This window comes from Nothobranchius furzeri, chromosome 4, assembly GCF_043380555.1.
Source record: "Nothobranchius furzeri strain GRZ-AD chromosome 4, NfurGRZ-RIMD1, whole genome shotgun sequence".
In the NCBI taxonomy this organism is placed as follows: domain Eukaryota; kingdom Metazoa; phylum Chordata; class Actinopteri; order Cyprinodontiformes; family Nothobranchiidae; genus Nothobranchius; species Nothobranchius furzeri.
The window spans coordinates 60,458,469-60,478,613 of NC_091744.1; the positions used below are offsets into that span (position 1 = coordinate 60,458,469).

General features: G+C 41.8%; 1 protein-coding gene across 1 annotated transcript in view; it reads right to left on the minus strand.

Annotated features, from left to right (window-relative positions):
- Positions 1-19,606, minus strand: part of prickle1a (prickle homolog 1a) — a 41,989-nt gene extending 22,383 nt beyond the window's left edge. Inside the window, exon 1 of the mRNA XM_054732873.2 lies at positions 19,469-19,606. The gene's annotated coding sequence lies outside the window, so the exon portion shown is untranslated. The remainder of the gene's footprint in view (positions 1-19,468) is intronic.
- Positions 19,607-20,145: the final 539 nt, after the last annotated feature.

Below are 20,145 nucleotides of genomic sequence, written 5' to 3' on the forward strand. Positions count from 1 at the left end.
TATGTCAGCCCCCCACCCCCACCCCACCCCAACCCCACCCGACATCTGGAACTTTTCCCTGCTGTGTGAAGGCAGCCTAAAGGAAAAGTTCCGGTACAAAAGTGGTGTGTCTGAAAACACAGTTCTGGTTAAAAACCGGACTGAATTGTCCACACATATTCCGGAATGTCAATCTGAAAAGGGCTTAAGTCAGGTGGGGCCTTTGACTCCTCCCTTCTCCTGGGACTTCTTTTGATGATATAGATCTTCGTCTACCCTCCCCCTGCCACACCTGATGTGGAGTGTGGTGTCTTGGTCTGCCTGGGTTGTGGCTCCCAGGCCAGGGAGTTTAAGATTTTTGGCATCTGCCTGACCAATCCTGGTGGCTGCCTGGTGGGGTCTGGGTCCCTGGGCTCTGCTGGGTCCCCGGCGGGGGTGGTCGCCCCTGGGTCCCGGGTAGCTGGGTCCTGGGCTCGGCCGGCTACGGGGTAGGAGGCTGCGGGCGGGCCTGTGGGCTTGCCGCTGATATCTCCCGGGACTCTGCCGGCCGCTGGTTGTGCCCCCCCGGGGCGATCCTCTGTGCCTCTCGAGGGGGGCGGGGGCCTTTCTGGTTGCAGTCTCCCTGGGGTTCCTGTGCTCTGGGGCAGCTCCTGGATCTCTGGGACTTGGAGCTCCCTCCGTCTCCTGCACTTCTTTAGGGGGCAGATCTGTGGCCCCTCACACTCTCTATTGGACACTCCTATAGAGAAACCTTACATAAACAAGCGTGTGTACACACACAGGTGCTCACATGGTGCTCTCATAAGTTTGGACTTGGGCAAGTTCAACACATGTCTTAAGGCTATGGTTGGCACTTAATGCACTGTGATTTATTATCGTGTAATTGTTCAGTTAAACAATGTTGATTATATATTTCTTCATCAAGTTGACGCAGTGACAGCTTGATGAAGCTATCACTTCGAAGCTTGTATTGTTGTTGTGTCCCTTTTTTCTTCTTCTCTCTTTCTGCAGGTCTAGAAGCAGACTCTTGTTTATTTTCTTGGACCCCCCGCCTTCTCTTCCCTTCTCTTTCACCTCTGTCTCCGTGTCTGGTCGGAGTTAAAAAGCATTCCAAAACAATAACAATAAAGTTTTAAGTATCAGGCGTGACATTAAAAGCAGATGCTTTGATGCTCCACCTGAGAGTAAATCTGTAAGGCTTGTTACCAGCATTCAGACATCAATTCTGTTTGCTTCACAGCCAGACAGGACACGAAGAAAAAAAACCCCTCAAGTCTACAAGTACAAAACATTTAGTCCCAATTTGAGCTTCCTTCCCAAAGAACGAATGACAGGCTTTGTCTGACCAGCCAATCATGAGTCTTGGATTCCTGTCCAAGACAATTCCTGTTGGAAGCAAGCTAGAAATGTCTTGTCTTGTCGACTTGAGTTTTGTAACTGTAGACTGAGATTTGTGTTTTGAAAGTTGTGATTTAGTTACATGTTACAAAACATGAATTACATGGCTTGCCACCTCCGGGTCGGGGGAGAGGTCCTACCTCAAGTGGAGGAGTTTAAGTATCTCGGGGTCTTGTTCACGAGTGAGGGTAGGAGGGATCGGGAGATCGACAGGCGGATTGGTTCGGCGTCTGCAGTGATGCGGACGCTGAGCCGATCTGTCGTGGGGAAGAGGGAGCTGAGCCAGAAAGCCAGGCTCTCGATTTACCGGTCGATCTACGTCCCAATCCTCACCTATGGTCATGAGCTTTGGGTAATGACCGAAAGAACGAGATCGCGGATACAAGCGGCCGAAATGAGTTTCCTCCGTAGGGTGGCCGGGCTCAGCCTTAGAGATAGGGTGAGGAGCTCGGACATTCGGGAGGGACTCGGAGTAGAACCGCTGCTCCTCCGGATCGAAAGGAGCCAGTTGAGGTGGTTTGGGCATCTGGTCAGGATGCCTCCTGGACGCCTCTCCGGGGAGGTGTTTCGGGCATGTCCTGCCGGCAGAAGGCCCCCGGGTCGACCCAGGACACGTTGGAGAGGTTACATCTCCAATCTGGTCCGGGAACGCCTTAGGGTCCTGCCGGAGGAGCTGGTGGACAAGGCCGGGGAGAGGACGGCCTGGAGCTCCCTAATTGGGATGCTGCCCCCGCGACCCGGACCCGGATAAGCGGAGGAAGACGACGTGATTTGAAACTTGTACATTGATTTTTTCTGCAAGTTACTAAAAAAAGTTTCATGTTACGTACCAAAGTTACATGTTACAAAACATGAATTACATGCTAATAAAACAAAAGTCACAGTTACAAAACATGTCACAAGTTACAAAACCTGGTACAAGTTAAATGTAATATTGTCCCAATCGTAGTTCCATACAATCGCTGCTTATAGGACAGACAGTTACAGCAATATTACTACAAAGTGAGGCAGAATGAATGTAGCAAAATTTGTGCAACGCCATGCTGGCAAGATGTGTTTATAACACCATTGCTGTAATATTACAGTGATTTGCAGGCGTGGTGTGTCTTGTAAAAAGGGATTGTGAGTAGATAATGCCATTCAGTGTACCAGCCAAAGCCAGGCAGGAGAGGCACCCATAGCAAATGTGAGGCTGTTGTGTTGATCAAAAAGACTCAGCACCCTGCTTCATTACCACGTCTTTACGAGGAGGATCAACACAATCCTTCCCCTGGGAGAAGATTCATCAAATGCAAAGCTGAATTGGTCAGCTGACCTGGCTCCAGAGTTTTTCCTCATTTCCTCAGCACACTTTATCCACTCAAGTTCAACAGAAAGCTTTAATAGTACCAAATTAATGGCTTGTGCTGTCATCTGTAACCCAATTTGACGAATGACTAGCCGTTGGCTTATCAATCTAAGCAGAAATAAACTATATTTCACCAAACCGTGGTTGTTCACAAGTCATTTTCGCTGAGCAGATCAGATAAAACAGTTCATTACCTTTCAGAACAACTGATTGCTTTAATGAAACACTTTGTAACCTAAAAATCAACAAAGTTAAGCAGCAGTGTTGGGACTTTGACACTGAACTAAAATATAGATCTTATTTACAGACATTGTGGATTGTCTTTCCCCACACACGGGAACCTGATCAACAAAAGGTTCAAGGCCCGCCTCAGATAGTTGAATAATATAAAGTTAGACAAGTCATGCATCTTAGACCTTTGACCTTAGAGAGCACCAGATGACCCATAAATCCATGGCCTGTGGGCTTTACGGCCCATTGCCCTGTCATAGCCGCAACGACGTGAACGGTACCTCACACCTGGTCTGCGCCTTCTCAGCTCTGTAAAAGCTAAAGGAAAATATGCTCTGCACTAATGGTGAGAAGGACCGTGACCAGCATGCCCCAACAATGACAGGAAAAGTCTGATGATCATCAGAACCCACACAGAGCTGCTCAAGCTCGAACACGTTCTAAAAGACCCATAAAAGCAAACATTTGGTCATGGCCAAATCTCACATTCTGCAGCGTTTCAGTGACACCAGAATCAACAAATAGATTTGGCTTGATTTTCTATAAAGTTTTCTTTTAAACATAGATCCTCACTAGGAGGTAACGAAGGAGGGCAAATGGAAGGCCAGTCATTGATGTCCTTTGCCTAGAGTGTCTCTCACTGGTGTGTGAGCTGCCTTATAAAAAGTAAGCATTCTCCAGGTTTAAATGACCTGCCAGAGGGTATTAGCAGGACACAGACCCAACAAAAGCTTCAGCTATAAAGGCCAATAAAAGCCTATCACCCTACTGTAATAACAATCCTCTTTTACGCCTTGAAAGAGGGAGGAAGAGGTCAACTGGTGAAGCAGCCAGCTCACTGATATTGACTTAGCCTGATTGGCTCTGACAAACTCAGGTCAGACTGTGGGCTTGTTAGGCCTATAACACTCACATAACCCCGTTTAATGGTTCCACACAGATTTCTGGAGCCAGCTGAAGGCAATGCTCAGATCCAAGAGCAATTTTTGAATAAAAGCTTTTAAAATCAGAGACAAAAGTAGTTCTTCAGTCCTGCTTCATGAATTTATTTATCATAATAACTTCTTCAAACTGGCTGAAAATACTAGTTCCGTATGAACGATTGTTTAAAATGATAAAAGATTTGTATGAATTAGACTACTCTAAAAACCCTTTTCCCATTAAAAAATCCATCTCAATTCAATAAGCTTTTTTTTATATACACCACAGTGTCCCTGCAAAGATTTTATTACTGTATGATCACAACAGGTCAAGGTTCAGCCTTGATTTGACAGCCTCTCACCTACTTGTAAAAGCTGGACCTCATCGGGGACAATGGGAAGTGGAGTGACAGAGCTCCTGGGGCTGTTAAACGGGAGGAAGCCTCTTTATTTGAGGACATTACAGCTTAACAAAAGCATGCGGCTGTCTGTCCACAAAGCAGGCACAGGATGAATGGGCTGCTCGTATTCAACACACTTGATCTAACAAAAGCAGAATCAGCAAATGTGAGGAGGTGTGCGTGTATGTGTGTGTGTGTGTGTGTGTGCGCGCGCGCGCGCGTGCGTGTGTGTGTGTGTGTGTGTGTGTGTGTGTGACTCCGTCATGTGTGGTCAGATCAGATGTATTTAGATGTAAAAGGAACAATGACTGCAATAAATCAAACTGTTTAACCAAACCTCTTCTTTAAAGCTTTATTTCATTTCTTCAACAAAGTCTTGTTTTCCCTCAGTAGGGATTGATGTGCTAACTACTAGACTTTTTCCAACAGCACTACTCAGCGTTACTGGGGTGGGTATGGTTCAGTCTGTCTGCCTTTTCCAGCAGCACGGTTTAGTGTTTTTCCCCATCAGTCCCTGCTTCCTTGAGGTCTTTAGCGTGCCAACCTGTGCCCGCATTGCGACTGTCGGCCACTGATTGGCTAGGGGGCGGAGTCACTGGTTGCTCCAGAGCCTTCTGTCTGCCGCCTCGCTGCCATTTGCTGGTTCAGAGTCTAACAAAATGCCATAAAACTGAGACGGATGTTCAACATCACCACCATTTTTTTTGCTGAGTCACCAGTCCCACAGGAAGAAGACTAAGGAATCACAAAATATATATATATAAAAAAAAAAAAATCGATCCATACATCATACAGAGTATAGATGCTGCATTTAATCTGCAGTTAGATGTAGTTCAAAAAGGTTATTTCACACATTTACCATGACTAAAGTGTTTTGTGACATATTTTCTATTACTTTCAGGCACAGCAATCTCTCCCATAGACCTACACTGAGTGGCGCATGCGCCCTGGCTAAACCCTTCCAATACAAAAAAATAGGACAGCCTTTGGGTGCAGCGTTACTGCGACAGAAACTGAGAAGTAGTCTTAGCTCAGCTCAGGATTTTAACCCAGAACTGGAAGATTCCCACAGTTCACCGTTCTTCGTTTGCTTTAATGCAGCTGATTACACCTTGTGGAGGTATTTTTCATAATGAAGAACCAGAAAATGATGGAATGTGCTGTCAGGGACTCGTAAACACTCTCCAGCAGGTAAAATAAAAGCACAGTGTGATGTTGGGACATTGGAACCATGGACGTCACTTTAGAAGTGTGTGTGTGTGTGTGGGGGGGGGGGGGGGGGGATCTTTACAGTATGTTCTAATGGGAAACAGGCTTCAACACAAATGGTTGTTTTCCGCCTGGTCCTAGAGCTCAACCAGTGTCAATTTAATATAGCGTAATATTGTTTTTGGATGAAAAAACACATCCAAGAAAAAATTACATCCAAGATTGGAACCATGTGTTTTTTATTTGTATTTTTTAAACTATAACATGAACTATTATGACCAAAAAGCAGCAAAGGTTAGACAATTTACGCTTTTGACTTCATGAAATGAGCTTTGTTTGTTTTGCTGCTGTGTTGCTTCGTGAGTTTTGCAGGTAGAGTAACGGTCCTTATATTGTTATAAAGAGGAGAATCTAGGCTTTAATTTAAAGGACTGATTCTGTCAATAGGATCATGTTACTATTGTGTGTTTTTCTCTATATGTATATTTAGCTTTTTTCAGCCTTTTTTATTTAGCATCATTGTTGAGGTAGAAAACCAGGATTCTATCATAAGAATGGTTATTTGGCATCCCCTGACGGTGAAATATGGTTAGTGCATCTAACATCTCCAGATGGCATAAATGCGCCTCATCAAAGAAAATTCACTAGCCGCCACTGGTTCTGAACTAGACTAAACTGCTCCAGTCTTCAAAAGGTTATTGCAATTCCTGAAAAGTCAATTTATTTATTATATTTCCTTAATATTTCAGTTACAATAACTGTATAGTAAGACTTTGTCACTGACGTAAAGATTTTAACAGAACGTTCACAGAAACCGCTATGGAATTTATTACATGGAAGCTGTTTTAAGCAACAGTAAAGCCTGGGGCACAATGGAGGTGGTCGCGCCTGAGATTTTGAGAAGTCAAGTGGTCACACAGGACGCGTCGCACTGCTGAACGCTTCTTGGAAAGTCGTGCGATAGTCATAACATCACGCGGGACTTGAGAACAGAAAGCAGGAAGTGACTCTATTGTTTATACGTGATCAGACTCATTATTGTATTTTCTGAGACCAATTCATTAACAGTAGGCAATTACGCTATTTATTAGAACATTTTAAGATCAATAGTACTTTAAAGTGATCAAAACTGTGGTTGTGCCGTTAAGCTGTTCCGCGTCGTAACGTCTGTTGTAAAGTATGTAATATTATTATAGAATAATCTGGATCATGACCTGAAAAAATGTTTAACTACCGATCAATTTAAGAGACTATATAAAGAAAAAATCATAGAATCCTTTGATTGATAGGTAAATATTGAATAAGTATATTGATAAGTTTTATTGTGATTTTGTTTACAAAGATAAGGAAGTTCTATACTTGGTTTGTGTATAAGGCCATTCTGTAAATTATATTGTATGAAGTAGAAAGGGGTAGGTCAGACAAGACTTCTTCTTCCTCCCCCTTTTTTTCACTTAGAAGACTGTTGATTATTGTATTTTGCATGAATGATGAATGAAACTGCTGAGTGAGAAAACAAATTAACAATTAAAAATTAAGTACTCCACAATGACGTAAACAGCCGCCACGCTTGAGATAGAACTGGCGCCTGTCTTCAGCGCCTAAGTGTGGCGCGGCGTGGCGCTCCCCGTGTGCCCACTCTCATTAACGATCATGGCTTCTATCTAAAATGACAGCGCGGGCGCGGTGCAGGCGTCCACCTCCAGTGTGCCCCAGGCTTAACCCACTTTTGTTTTGGTTCAGCTCTTAATACCTTTTATCTCATCAATCCCGTAGCAAAAAGAGGCTGTTCAGAAAACTTGACAACATTTGAATAGACAGAATAAAATTGTCCAAAGTTGCACCAATACTATCTTTTCAAATAGCTATGCAAAAAAATGCATTTAATGATTCAAAGTTTAATCTTTCCCTATGAGCTGCACCCTGTTGGTGTCCAGGTTGGATTTCCTCTCAAGAAATCTCGAGTTTGTGGCCTCACACTTTCAGTGACTCTAATACCCATTTGGATTTCATGTAAAAAAAATCCTTTATAAAAGTGCAGTGGTCGATCCATCAGCGGAACTATTTCCTGTGCCTGAATAGAGACGTCCACGAGGCTGCCATAGCAAAACTTTGGGTGTGTGTGCACTAAGAGCAGCGCTTGAAAAAGTGGACCGTTCAGTTTAAGAAAACAGGAGAAGAAAAGGTCGACGATTCCCACATGTGGAAGTACTTTCCCGAGCGGGATGGCTTCAAAAGGCAATCCGTGGAATCCAACAATACCCTGAAACAGCTAAGAGCTACTCGGTCAGGATCCCACTAATGATTAACATTCCTGAAGAAACGCTCTTTTTTAGAGCATTCTAATTAAACACATGCTCTCGTGCCACAGCACAGAGGGAACTCTGCGTCTGGAGCAGGGACGCTTCTTTCCAGCTCTGCTTAATTGGACACAATTTAAGTCATTAAGGTGGCAGTAAAACAGCAGACAGAGCAGAGAGGGCAGTGATCTCCTCTGTAAGGCTCTGATGTTGATGACTCCTTCATCTCCTCATGTAAGTTACATTAAAATACCCTCAGTCAACAAAAGTTCAACTGGATGTTTAGAGCAGTTAAAAAAACAGCAATTTTCACTCATTAATTGCCCAAGATAGATTTATTAACATCATTAAATCTGAAAAAGACATAGATCCTACATGAAGTAGTTGGAGGACAAAGATGTCAAGTCCTTCAACTATCTACATCTGTTTGTCTCATTGCCTCTCTTTAAGTCCTATGTAGGCTTGACGGATGCTTGTGATACTTTAGTTTACAATAATTAAGACTGAGGATCTTCATCTACTGACCAACTGACCAAGTCCATCTGGTTCAACTCTGATTGGAGAAAGTTTTTATGTGACATCGAAAGAAAGATGCATCATTTAATCTTATTAAGTCCTCAAAGCCCAGCACATAAAACAATAATCAGAACATTGTATATTTTTCAACTGGATAATGTTAAAATAATAATTATGTGATGATCTACTATACTTATTATGTAATTATTTAACAATTCAACAATAATAAAAAGAAAAAAAAAGTCAATTGCCACATGCAACTCATAAATATCCACCAGAGGGCAGTATAGGTACAAATACAGCAGGTTTAGGATGAATGTGCTAATTATGTTAATGAGATAGAGCTTATTTTTTTTTTTTTTTACTAAGTAAGTGTTTATTAAACTGTGTACTTTATGGAGTGAGGTCCACTGTAAAACTCCAGGGAGGTTTCTGTCAATCAGACATGTAAACCAGACATGACTTGTTTTGTGTGTGTGTGTGTGTGTGTGTGTGTGTGTGTGTGTGTGTGTGTGTGTGTGTGTGTGTGTGTGTGTGTGTGTGTGTGTGTGTGTGTGATGGAAAAAATTGTACAACTGGCTGTGTTATCTACTTGGATATCAGTCCTTCAGAACTGGATTTATTCTTAGAACCAGTGCCTGCCTGTATTACATCTTTCTGTCTATCTGTGTGTCTGTCTGTCTGTCTGCATCGGTGTGTTATTTCTGGAGTTGCTATTTCCAGCCTCAATAAAGACAACAAACCTGATTTAGCCAGAAGTGGTACAAGTATGAGATCTGTTTGGTTTGAGAAAAGACATTTTACATTAAATGTGATAAGCTCTTTCTGATTTCATGTCTTTGCATGTTCATAAAACCAATAAAAACCAATCGGAGTGATTGCATAGTTAAAAGTCTTAGTCTACCTGCAGAGAGACCATGAGCTCACATCTGTTGAGCTCCTGTTTTCTTTGGGAACCCAGCCCCTAACAGGAAGACGGTGTGAGCACAGCAAACAAAAGTCTGGATCTTTGAACGGGCCTCTCAGCAGGAGCTCCTGTCAGCTTGTTGAGGTCAAATGAGCCTGTTTCTGCCCACAGTGGCCCTCAGTCTGCTGCTCTGAATCCTCCATCCTCAGGTGGCTTCTGTCAATATTAAGCCATCTGTCTAGCAGCATCTCCCTTCCCTGTGATGGATGACTGTTTCTTACTCTGAATAATGCACTCACTCTGTGGATAAGAGGAAGCATAACGTAAGAACCATCAACAACCATAGGAGACCAGATCCTGTTGCTCTGAAAGGAAAATGTTTAACCACTTTTTTATTTTATCTTTCAGCTGCTCAACTTTGTTAGTCATAAATTATTAAGCCCACATCAATGGGTCTGGACTGATAGAAATCCAGCTTAGCATCCATTTTTATATGATCAATACATTTCGTTGCAACACATTTGGACTTTTCTTGATGACGTTACTAAAATCTTCCCTGAAGTAGCCCTTGTCTGGATAGAAGATGAAAGAGATGTTGCTTTTAAAGTGAGGCTCACTGAGAAACCAGTTTTTACTTATTAGTTTTGAACATGATAAGTCACTCTGAGGTTTTCATGCAGGCTGAACATGAAAATAGTCTCCTACTCCTATCTCCTGCATTAGTTTCTGATAGAAAATAGACGCTGAAACTCTAGGATTTAAAAACCGTGACAGATCTACGTCACACTGCCACTTAACATTCATGGACTCACCCATCTTGATTCGCAATGGGGATGGCTGTTGTCGGTTTGGCGTTCAGGGGAGAGCAGAACATGTATCGACTAGTAAAATTGAACCGTTAGCATTAGCAACTTCACCGCATAGCAGAACTCCTCCAGGCTTGAATTATTTGTGGAGATGAAAAGCAGAACAAATGGAGTCGGTGATAGAGTCGTGTTACTGTTAGCCAATCAGAGGCGAGAGGTCCAAATATCAGGAAATAAGACTCAGAATCCTGCCATCTTCCACCATTTGAATGGAAGCGATGTTCTGGGGGGGGGGGGGAATCTGCTATCACATCTGAATGAGCTGTATGAACATTCACTTCTGAGCTCCTCTTAACAACTTTTCAAATGATCTAATTATTTACTGATTTTTCTTTGAATGGGTTTGTCAACTGGAGACAACAATAAATATTCCCTTTAAAAGCATAAATGTGTTTTCTGTTTGTCTCTTCACACTCGAATGCAGGTATCGGACATGCTAGGGTCCCAACACACAGATCACATTCATATAAACTTTAATGGGGTTTGAACACCTGCAGTTTCCTGAAAACTAGTAGAAATCTAGCAGAAGTAATCCTGCAGTGAAGCCAATGTCTCGCTGGGCTACAACCATTGGCAACAAACTGAGAACAGCATCCATGAGGGAATGTCCAAAATGTTTTGAAACACTTGCAAAGATTTCATATTTCCTCACGAGTAACAGCAATTCACCCTCTTGTTATTGAAAACTTGAACACCTTCAAAAAATCTGAATGACAACATAATTTATTAGACCCAATATGGGTGCCACATCTCATCCTTTCTGCTCGTTTTGTTTCCCTGGGACTCTGGGCTGTTTACTTGTTTTATGGGAATGGCCTGACCTCTGGGCTAAAGTACTAAAGTTTGGCTTCCACTACAATGAAGAAAATCATAGCTCAAAGATGGAAACCACGTAACAACTTTGCTGTTGTAAACTGGCTTTGGGTGTAAACGGACATTATCTATAAGGAACAACCAGCATCAATAATGCAACTTCAGATTCAACATCTAGGACTGAACTTTGAAGACTTCTCCCTGACTAGAGTGGGATCTACTGACTGGTGGACACTGGGGAAGGGTTTTGAATTGATAAGATGTTGTAACAGAACGAATGACTCTTATTTTTCCCTTCTTTGCTCAGAACTAGTCTGCATGAGATAAGTCTCAAGGTCTCATGCATTCCTTCTAACCTGCTTATTTTCAGCTCAACAGAAGAACGAAGAATTAACTCTTTTCGTTTAATTAATCAAAGAACTCTACTTTAATAAAGCGAATCCATCAAAGTGTTAGTCAATATAATAAGATGTGACCGATCTGTGAAATCAAAATATTAATTACTTTATTATGATCCTAAAGAAATAATAAGTACTGTGACTTTAAGTGTTCCAACAGGACTCATTTCACGTAGCGTTAAAAAGACATAACACATTCCTTTCACTGATCCAATCAGAATCTTACAGATCTGACGGAGGCGTGCTTCTGACGGTGTTTGGTAATTTTCATTCAACAATAAACCAAAACATCCGAAGTATAAAACTATGCCACATCAGCTCTAACGCCAGTTCAAAGCGTTCCAGAGCAAGTGACGGAGTGGCCAATCCTGACCTTGACTCTTTAACCGAAAGAACCAACGACAAGCTGAAAAATCCAGTCGCTATAACAACCAGCGGCAACAACAGCTCCTTTCAGAATAAAAGCTCCACCGACCCAGGCTTGGGTCTGACCAGACGCCAATAAAAGTGTCGTGTGCCAGAAGTAACTCAAGACGGGTTTGATCAGAACCACGGTTTCTTCTACCGGCTCGGTTTCCAGAGAGGGTTCACTGGACCTCGATATTCCTGATCTACAGAGGACTTCCACCGAAGGCAAAGGTAGACCGACATGATGGGGTCTCATGCTGTTTCTGAAGCTAACCAAAGCTTAATTCAAAACAACATCCTCAGTTCCCATCAGAACTAATCGCTTCTTCGGATTTGTTGGTTCTGATTTACATCACACGTCATCCATTCACCGCCTCATCCATTTTTAGTTACACCATACATTTAGTTTTAAAGTCAGTCTAGTTTAATTTGTTAGTAATAAAAATTTTAACTTTTAAACTTGACTCTCTCTATTCTGTTGTCTCTGAGTGAATACATAACGGTTACCTAAACTCTGCAATAAAAAGATCCAATCTTCTGGTTTAAATAACCCTCGATCCGTAAAGTGGATTCTATATTTCCGATGGAATCCCACGCCTTATGGCTCATTAATTAAAATGTAATAACCTCCACTTCATTACAATGTTATAAACAGGAAGTTTGTTGTCATGTGTTTGAACTATTGTAGTGTTGTTCAAGCTTCTTACTAGAAAATGAACAAAAAAGTATTTTTGAATGACAAATTTCCTCTAAAATATTCAGAAAGTCATCGCTGTTTAATTGTTGTAAAACAGGAAGAAGAACTGTCAAACTACTTTTACGTAGTTGAGTGGATGAAAACAACATTTTTATGTTTAACTGAATCATGGATGAAGTTTTTTTTTGGGGGGGGGGGTGTCAGCCCAACCCCCACCCCCCCCACCCCAACTTTTTCCAAAGTCAATTTTTGTCCCCTGCACTTTTTAGTGTCCAAAAAAATATTACTCCATATCAAATAGACACTGGTTGAGCTCTAGAACCAAGTTGAAAACCAAGTGGCAAACAACAGCTTGAGTGAAAAACCTGTTTCCCATTAGAACCGTCCATAAGCTCATCTATTGGCTCTGCTGATACTTGTTAATGTGTGATAGGCTGTACCTGCCACCTGCGTACTTGCCAGTTCTGCATTCCTGACATTGCATAAAAGAGCCCCTAGGCTGTAGTTTTATACATATTTTTGTATACTTACTGTAAAGACACCCTCCATCCCCCGGTCCTCATGCTGGGCGTGTCCCCCCACCTCAATGTCAAAACTACGTCCATGAACTGAATACTGATGTAGAGTGAGTCCACAGAAAAGCAAAAAGTTTTCATCTTCAACCAATTCAGACTTTAGAGGCATGTCCTGTATTTGATAGAGCACCTTCTAGGTCCCCCCCCCCCCCCCCCCCCCCCCAAGGCACTTTACAACACAAACAGCCATTTACCCATTCACGCACATATTCACATGCTGGTGGGGATGAGCTACGACGTAGCTACAGCTGCTCTGGGGCGCACTAACAGAAGCGAGGCTGCTGAGCAGTAAGCTCCACCGGTCATTCCAACCACCAGCAGCAGGCGAGGTGGGTTAAGCGTCTTGTCCAAGGACATGGCGACTCCAACAGATGGGGCTTGAACCTGCAATCCTACGGTTTCAGGGCAGGCACCCAAAGATTGCAAAGGCATGATTTCTGGAAAGTTCCAGTACCAGTTTATTTACTCTGATGAAATATTGTGTTTTGTTCTGTCTGTAAGTAGATACAGAAGAGTAAAAAAATATTCAAATGATTAATTTGGTTTCAATATAGATGATTTTAAAATATACTTTGTATATTTCATTGAAGGACTACATATAAGGTAATCCTTTGGGTTTGTTTTGGAGTGAGACCAAACGTTTATTATGAAACCAAATTATTGACAGCAATCCTAAGAGGACGGAGGAGTAATCTGGCAGCCTTCCAGCCTCCATATTCTGCTCCTGTTCTCAGAAAATCTCAGGAAATACTTTTGTTGTTCATCCAGAACTCCCGTTCCCAGCATGGTAGGTGTTCAAACCCAGATAACCTTTTCCATATTATCTACTGACTCCACCCAAGTGAGCCACCAGGAGGGCTGACATCCACAGGAAGTGGACTGGGAGGTCCAAAACTCCTAAACTATAGCATTGTTGTGTGTTGGAAAAACAATCAAGGCTTTTTATTGGCTTTATTGACCAATCACGTAACTGTTTAGCTCAACTGGATGTTCTGAGTGATGGAGACCAACGTTCTAACCATAACCCCATTACCATTTATGGTGAAATTGTCCTTGATTTTGATCAGAATTACTTTCCAACCCTAAACACCTGTAGCAAGCTGCAAACAACAGAGGAGCTAACTCCGATTGCTCATTTCCATCGACTGTTTTGGCGCGTAATGGGACGGATCGGATCACTAATTTTTCTATTCTGATTTTAAAACCAGTCCAGACAATCTACCCGGACTGTGCCAGTCACAACTGAACCAACTCAAAGGTTAAGGGTCAGTTTTCATGAATATTACATTTTAAGTTCATGGATCCAGGTCGAATCCTTTTCACAACACCCAAATCTCCATTCTCTTAAGTTGCTGACACATCTTTATTCCTGGTATTCCCCTTTATTAATGCCAGACATGTTGATAATAAGCAGTTTTGCAGCTCTGAACCTCAATGATTATGAAGCATCCACCCAGAGCTGTGCATCACGTCTATACATGGTGGTGATAATGAAACATGTGCTCAACTTTCATCACGGCGGTGGTCTGACGACTGGTCCCGCAATTATGCAGTGTGGTTACTATAAATCTGCTGGGGCCCTGAACCTTGGTGTGTGAAGCCAACCCTGCTTTCCTCTAACATCACCATGTAGCTCCTAATAAACAAAGCTGGGCCTGGAGGCGCTAACCCACTGTAGCTACTTTTAATCACTTTGAGAATAACGCGTAGCATGTGGGTCCAAACGCGTGTCTGCTTCAGGGCAGATATCAGCTGAATGCCAGAATCTGCTCAGCAGACTGCAGGATCTGCACCCACAGTGCCCTGAGTTTTGCCATCCAAGTGGCGGTCCATCCCACCAGGCACAGTCGCTGCACATTCAAGGACCACCAGGGTTTCAACAAGTCGTATTTCATCCGGCCTTCTGCCAGCCTATCCCAAACAGTTTACAGTCAATGGTCTCAGCCCTCTGGTGTTTTTTCTGCGGTGGCTCGCCTCCTCGCCGCATCGCCCTATCCAGAACCACAAAAAGACCAGCCTCCTCTGACAGCTCCTCACAACACACGGTCCTGTCCTGTGCCGCTTTTAGCCCTGCCACAGTGAGCTGCACCACGTCTTGGGGGATAAAGCCCCGCCAGAGTGTTTGGCTTGTGGGTGATTTACACAGCCGAGAGGTGATTCATTCTGGCTTTTGCACAAACAAGTCTCTGTGTGCATTTCATTGGCTTTTAAATCAGCAGCGGCAAACATATACACATTCTGCCCATTCATACTCAGCTGGGTGCCTGCCATAAACACACGCGCACACACACACACACACACACACACACACACACACACACACACACACACACACACACACACACACACACACACACACACACACACACACACACACACACACACTCCCTTACAAACACCCCCAAAGGCGAGAACTTTGTCAGTGTTCATCATCTCGTTTCGTTTATTTTGAAACTGTGTTGATTTCTGTGATTGGTCCCCACCACCACACCGACTGCACTAAGAGCAGCTAACAGCTAAATCTTAAACACCGGCTAGTCTGATGAGGATCAGAACTGTGAGATGGTACAAGCTATTTTTACATCCCTGCTCTCTCTGGAACCAAACCTTAAAAGGACACTTTATTTTTTTATAACCAGTGGCTTTTGATTCATCTCACATCTCTGGGAATCCGACTCAAATAAGCATTCTGTCTCATATTTCAAAAGCCTTTCCAGTCATAAATGCATTTATTCATCTTATATCTTGACAGAATTCTCACCTGCAGGAGATTACAGAAACTCTTAGCTCAGCTTACACACACACACGCACACACACGCGCACACACACACACACACACACACACACACACACACACACACACACACACACACACACACACACACACACACACACACACACACACACACACACACCGGCTTTTCTCCTGCCTCGGCACAACCTTCACACCTCCAGCTGGGAAGTATGAAACTCAGACTACAGGGCAGCACATCACATAAACATAAATCATTCATTGAGACGTTATGGAACTCATAATAGAAACTGGATCATCGACTGCTAAAAGCTGATCAAGATCCAGAAAGCCTTTAGGTTTTTCCCCTCTGTGATGACTAAAGGTAGCAAGGCCATCTTGTGACCACTAGGGGACACCACCACCTTTTGTGCCAGCCGCACTCATATGAGTAAAATGTTCAGAAAAATAAAGATAACTAAAACAATATTGTGTGATTATGGATACATGTGAGAATTGTTTTAAAATAGTGAAATTCAACTTTGACTTCTGAGGTCTTGAACTTTTCATTGTGCAAAGAATTCTAAATCCTCATTAGAGTTGTGAAAGTGCTCTTCAGTAAAAACTGGCAAAATAGTGACACCATCATCAAAGGTCATTTAATAAAACCTGACACCAGCAGTAATGACTTTTAGACATCACCAATCAGGTTAGCAGGGTTTAGGGCTTAGGCAGATATTTGATAAACATAAAATAACATTTTGACAGCCATGTTTCTTAAAAGCAACAACTCTCCTTATTATAGTAGATTAGAACACAGCCCAGGATATAAACAGCTTGAGTTTAAAAGATGAAACAATAAAAGGAAACACTATGCTACATTAGATCAAAGGAAATATTAATACAAGCTGCAGAAAAGCTAACATATTCCTAAACAGCGCCGTTTCAAAACTGGCAAGTAAAATCCATAATGAATAATCTTATAAAGAGGCTCACAGAGTTAACAGAATGTTTTTTGAATAAAAACAATTGGCTCACAGCTGCAAAGTTCCACTGCCATCAAGCCAGCCCTCCTTCGATTTTAGGGCGCAACTACAAGATAAATTACGGTGTCCTCATTCGAGTGTCTTTCAAAATAAAAGCACACTGCTAGGATGAGTGTCTGAACGTGCTAACGAACACTTTTTCTGTATGTGTTGAATTTTGTCTAAGATAAAACTGCGTTTTAAATTATTTTATCTATTAAAAAATCATTTTAACAAAAAATAATGAAAACGATTTAAATAAAAATTCCTGTAACATTGTGTGCAAGATAAAACTATGTTGTTAATGATTTTATCTATTTTAAAAATACTTTTAATTAAAAGAATGAAAGCAAATTAAACATTTTTTGTGTGTAAATTTGTGTGCAAGATAAAACTGCATTCTTAATGGTTAAATTTATTTAAAAACACTTTGAATTAAAAGAATTAACACAATTTAAATGTAATTATTTTTGTAAAATTGTGGGCAACATAAAACAGATTGAGTACTATATGATAAAGTTCATAAAGATCTGATGTGGTATTTCAAAATAATGTATCAAAGTTGGCTCTAAAAACAATTTTGACTATTCAATGGTTAATTTCTAAAAAAACTATCTGATTCTGCAACATCATTCCACATCACTCCTAAAGTACACACTGAAAACTACATCCTCCCCGACGTTCATAAAAATCTGATGTGGCATTTCTAAATATAGTGCAATCAAAGTTGTCAATAATGACAATTTTCACCATATGGTTTCTTTCTCAAGAACTGTCTGATTGTGCAACATAATTCTACATCACTCCTAAAGTACGCATCGAGTACTACAACCTCTCCGACTTTCATAAAGATCTGATGTGGCATTTCAAAATAAAGTGCAATCAAATTAGTCAACAATGACAGTTTTCACCATATTCAATGGTTTCTTTCTCAAGAACTGTCTGATTGCGCAACATCATTCCACATCACTCCTAAAGTACACAATGAGTACTACATTCTGCCCGGCCTTCATAAAGATCTGATGTGGCATTTCAAATAAAGTGCGATCAGTCAATAGTGACAGTTTTCACCATATTCAATGGTTTCTTTCTCAAAAACTGTCTGATTGAGCAACATCATTTGAGATCAGTCTTAAAGTACACATCAAGTATTACATCCTCACCAGAGTTCATAAAGATCTGATCTGGCATTTCAAAATAAAGTGCAATCAAAGTTGTCCATAATGACAATTTTCACCATATTCAATGGTTTCTTTCTCAAGAACTGTCTGATTGCGCAACATCATTCCACATCAGTCCTAAAGTACACATCGAGTACTACATTCTGCCCAACCTTCATAAAGATCTGATGTGGCATTTCAAATAAAGTGCGATCAGTCAATAGTGACAGTTTTCACCATATTCAATGGTTTCTTTCTCAAAAACTGTCTGATTGAGCAACATCATTTGAGATTAGTCTTAAAGTATACATCAAGTATTGCATCCTCACCAGAGTTCATAAAGATCTGATGTGGCATTTCAAAATAAAGTGCGATCAAAGTTGTCCATAATGACAATTTTCACCATATTCAATGGTTTCTTTCTCAAAAACTGCCTGATTGTGCAACATCATTCCACATCAGTCAAAGTACACATTCCACATTTTGTAACGCCACATCATATCTTTATGAACTCTGGTGAAGATGTAGTACTTGATGTGGTAGAGCGGGTTGCCTCACGATCGGAGGGTCATGGGTTTGATTCCAACTCCCGCCAGGGGTATCCTGTTGTGTCCTTGGGCAAGACACTTCATCCAACTTGCCTGTGTTAGTGGTGGTCAGAGGGGCCGACGGCGCCAAATGGCAGCCTCGCCTCTGTCAGATCTCCCCAGGGCGGCTGTGGCTACAAGTAGTTTACCATCACTAGCAGTGTGTGAATGTGAGTGTGAAAGTGTCTTTGGGTGTCTAGAAAAGCGCTATATAAGTTCAATGCATTATTATTATTATTATTATTATTATTATTTTAATTAAAAGTATTTTTAAAATAGATAAAATCATTAAACACGCAGTTTTATAGACAACATTTAACACATTTGGAAAAAGTGTTCATTAGACACACATCCCATGAGTGCGCTTTTATTTTGAAAGACACCCTCGAATGGGGACACCATAATTTCTCTTGTAGTTGCGCTCGTAAAAATTGAAGGAGGGCTGGCTTGACACTCGTTTCCGAACGGAGGGCTGGTTTGATGGCAGTAAAATTCTTAAGAATTTCTATTTGGCACTCCCACCACTCCTCATGTCTCTCCTAGCTTATCCATCATTCAGTGAAAGTAAAACAGGAGTTAAGTGACCACATTCTCTCCCACTCCCCTTGACAGCTCTGCAGCGGACAGGCAGTGATCATGGAGCAGACCAGTTGTCACCAAAGTGACAGGCGACAGCTGAGTCCATACATCTGGAGGCTTCAGGGCGTCAGACGTGTAGGACCGACTTTTTTTTCCACCATAAGCATGCGAAGATGTCACTCTGGTTTTACGCGCAGATAAAGAGACGCGTGTTTTTGCGCAAAGGCGCAAATGAGGGACGTAAAAAGTCGTATGCTGTTGATTCAATAAGCATTTTAACTGCACAAGGTTGGTTATGAGGGTCCTGCAGTCCAAATTTACGCATTTTCTTTGCCTTTGCGCAATTCCAAACCATGAATAAGACCATATTAATTCACAAAATCTTTAAAACAGTGAAGAAAGTTTTGAAAAAAAACTTACCTCCAAAAACACTCAAGGGTTGCAGACTGACGCACCAAACTATCAGAAGTACTCCTGGTGTTAGAAAAGGCACTCACGCTGCGTCTCATTGGACTCAAGAGATGCACAGACGTCCAAACAGTGCGCACCAATGTGGCGCACTAATGCACCAACAGCTTTTTGAAGGTCTGAACCTTCTGAGCTGACAGCGGAAGCGTGGAGAGCGAAGAGAGCTTGTTTTTACGCACAGTCACCACATCGCGATTGTTTGTGCGTGCATGGCTCGGTTTGCTGCGGTGCTGCTCAGCGGTCACACAGGAATGACATTAGCACTGCTTCCTGCCTATTGGCTCAGAAATGAAGCCCCCACCTGGAAACACGACCAGTCTCTCCAACAGAGGACAAAAAGCTTCCGAGACTACCTCTTACAGCTGCAAGAGAGAGCGAGACCAGGGCGCCTAGGAAGAAAATAACTTTAGGCTACTTTGGGGTTATTACTAAATTATTACTAAAACATTTATTTTCAGTATTATTACAAAATATTAAATACATTTTGACAGTTATGAAGAAATATCTAGTCAAATCACTCTTGAATCTTATTCTTTTAGATTTAACTTTATATATCCAGATTTGATTTATAAATATTTAATTTTCCCTTTTTTATTTTCAGATGTTACTCTAAATATTTCTGAATGTAC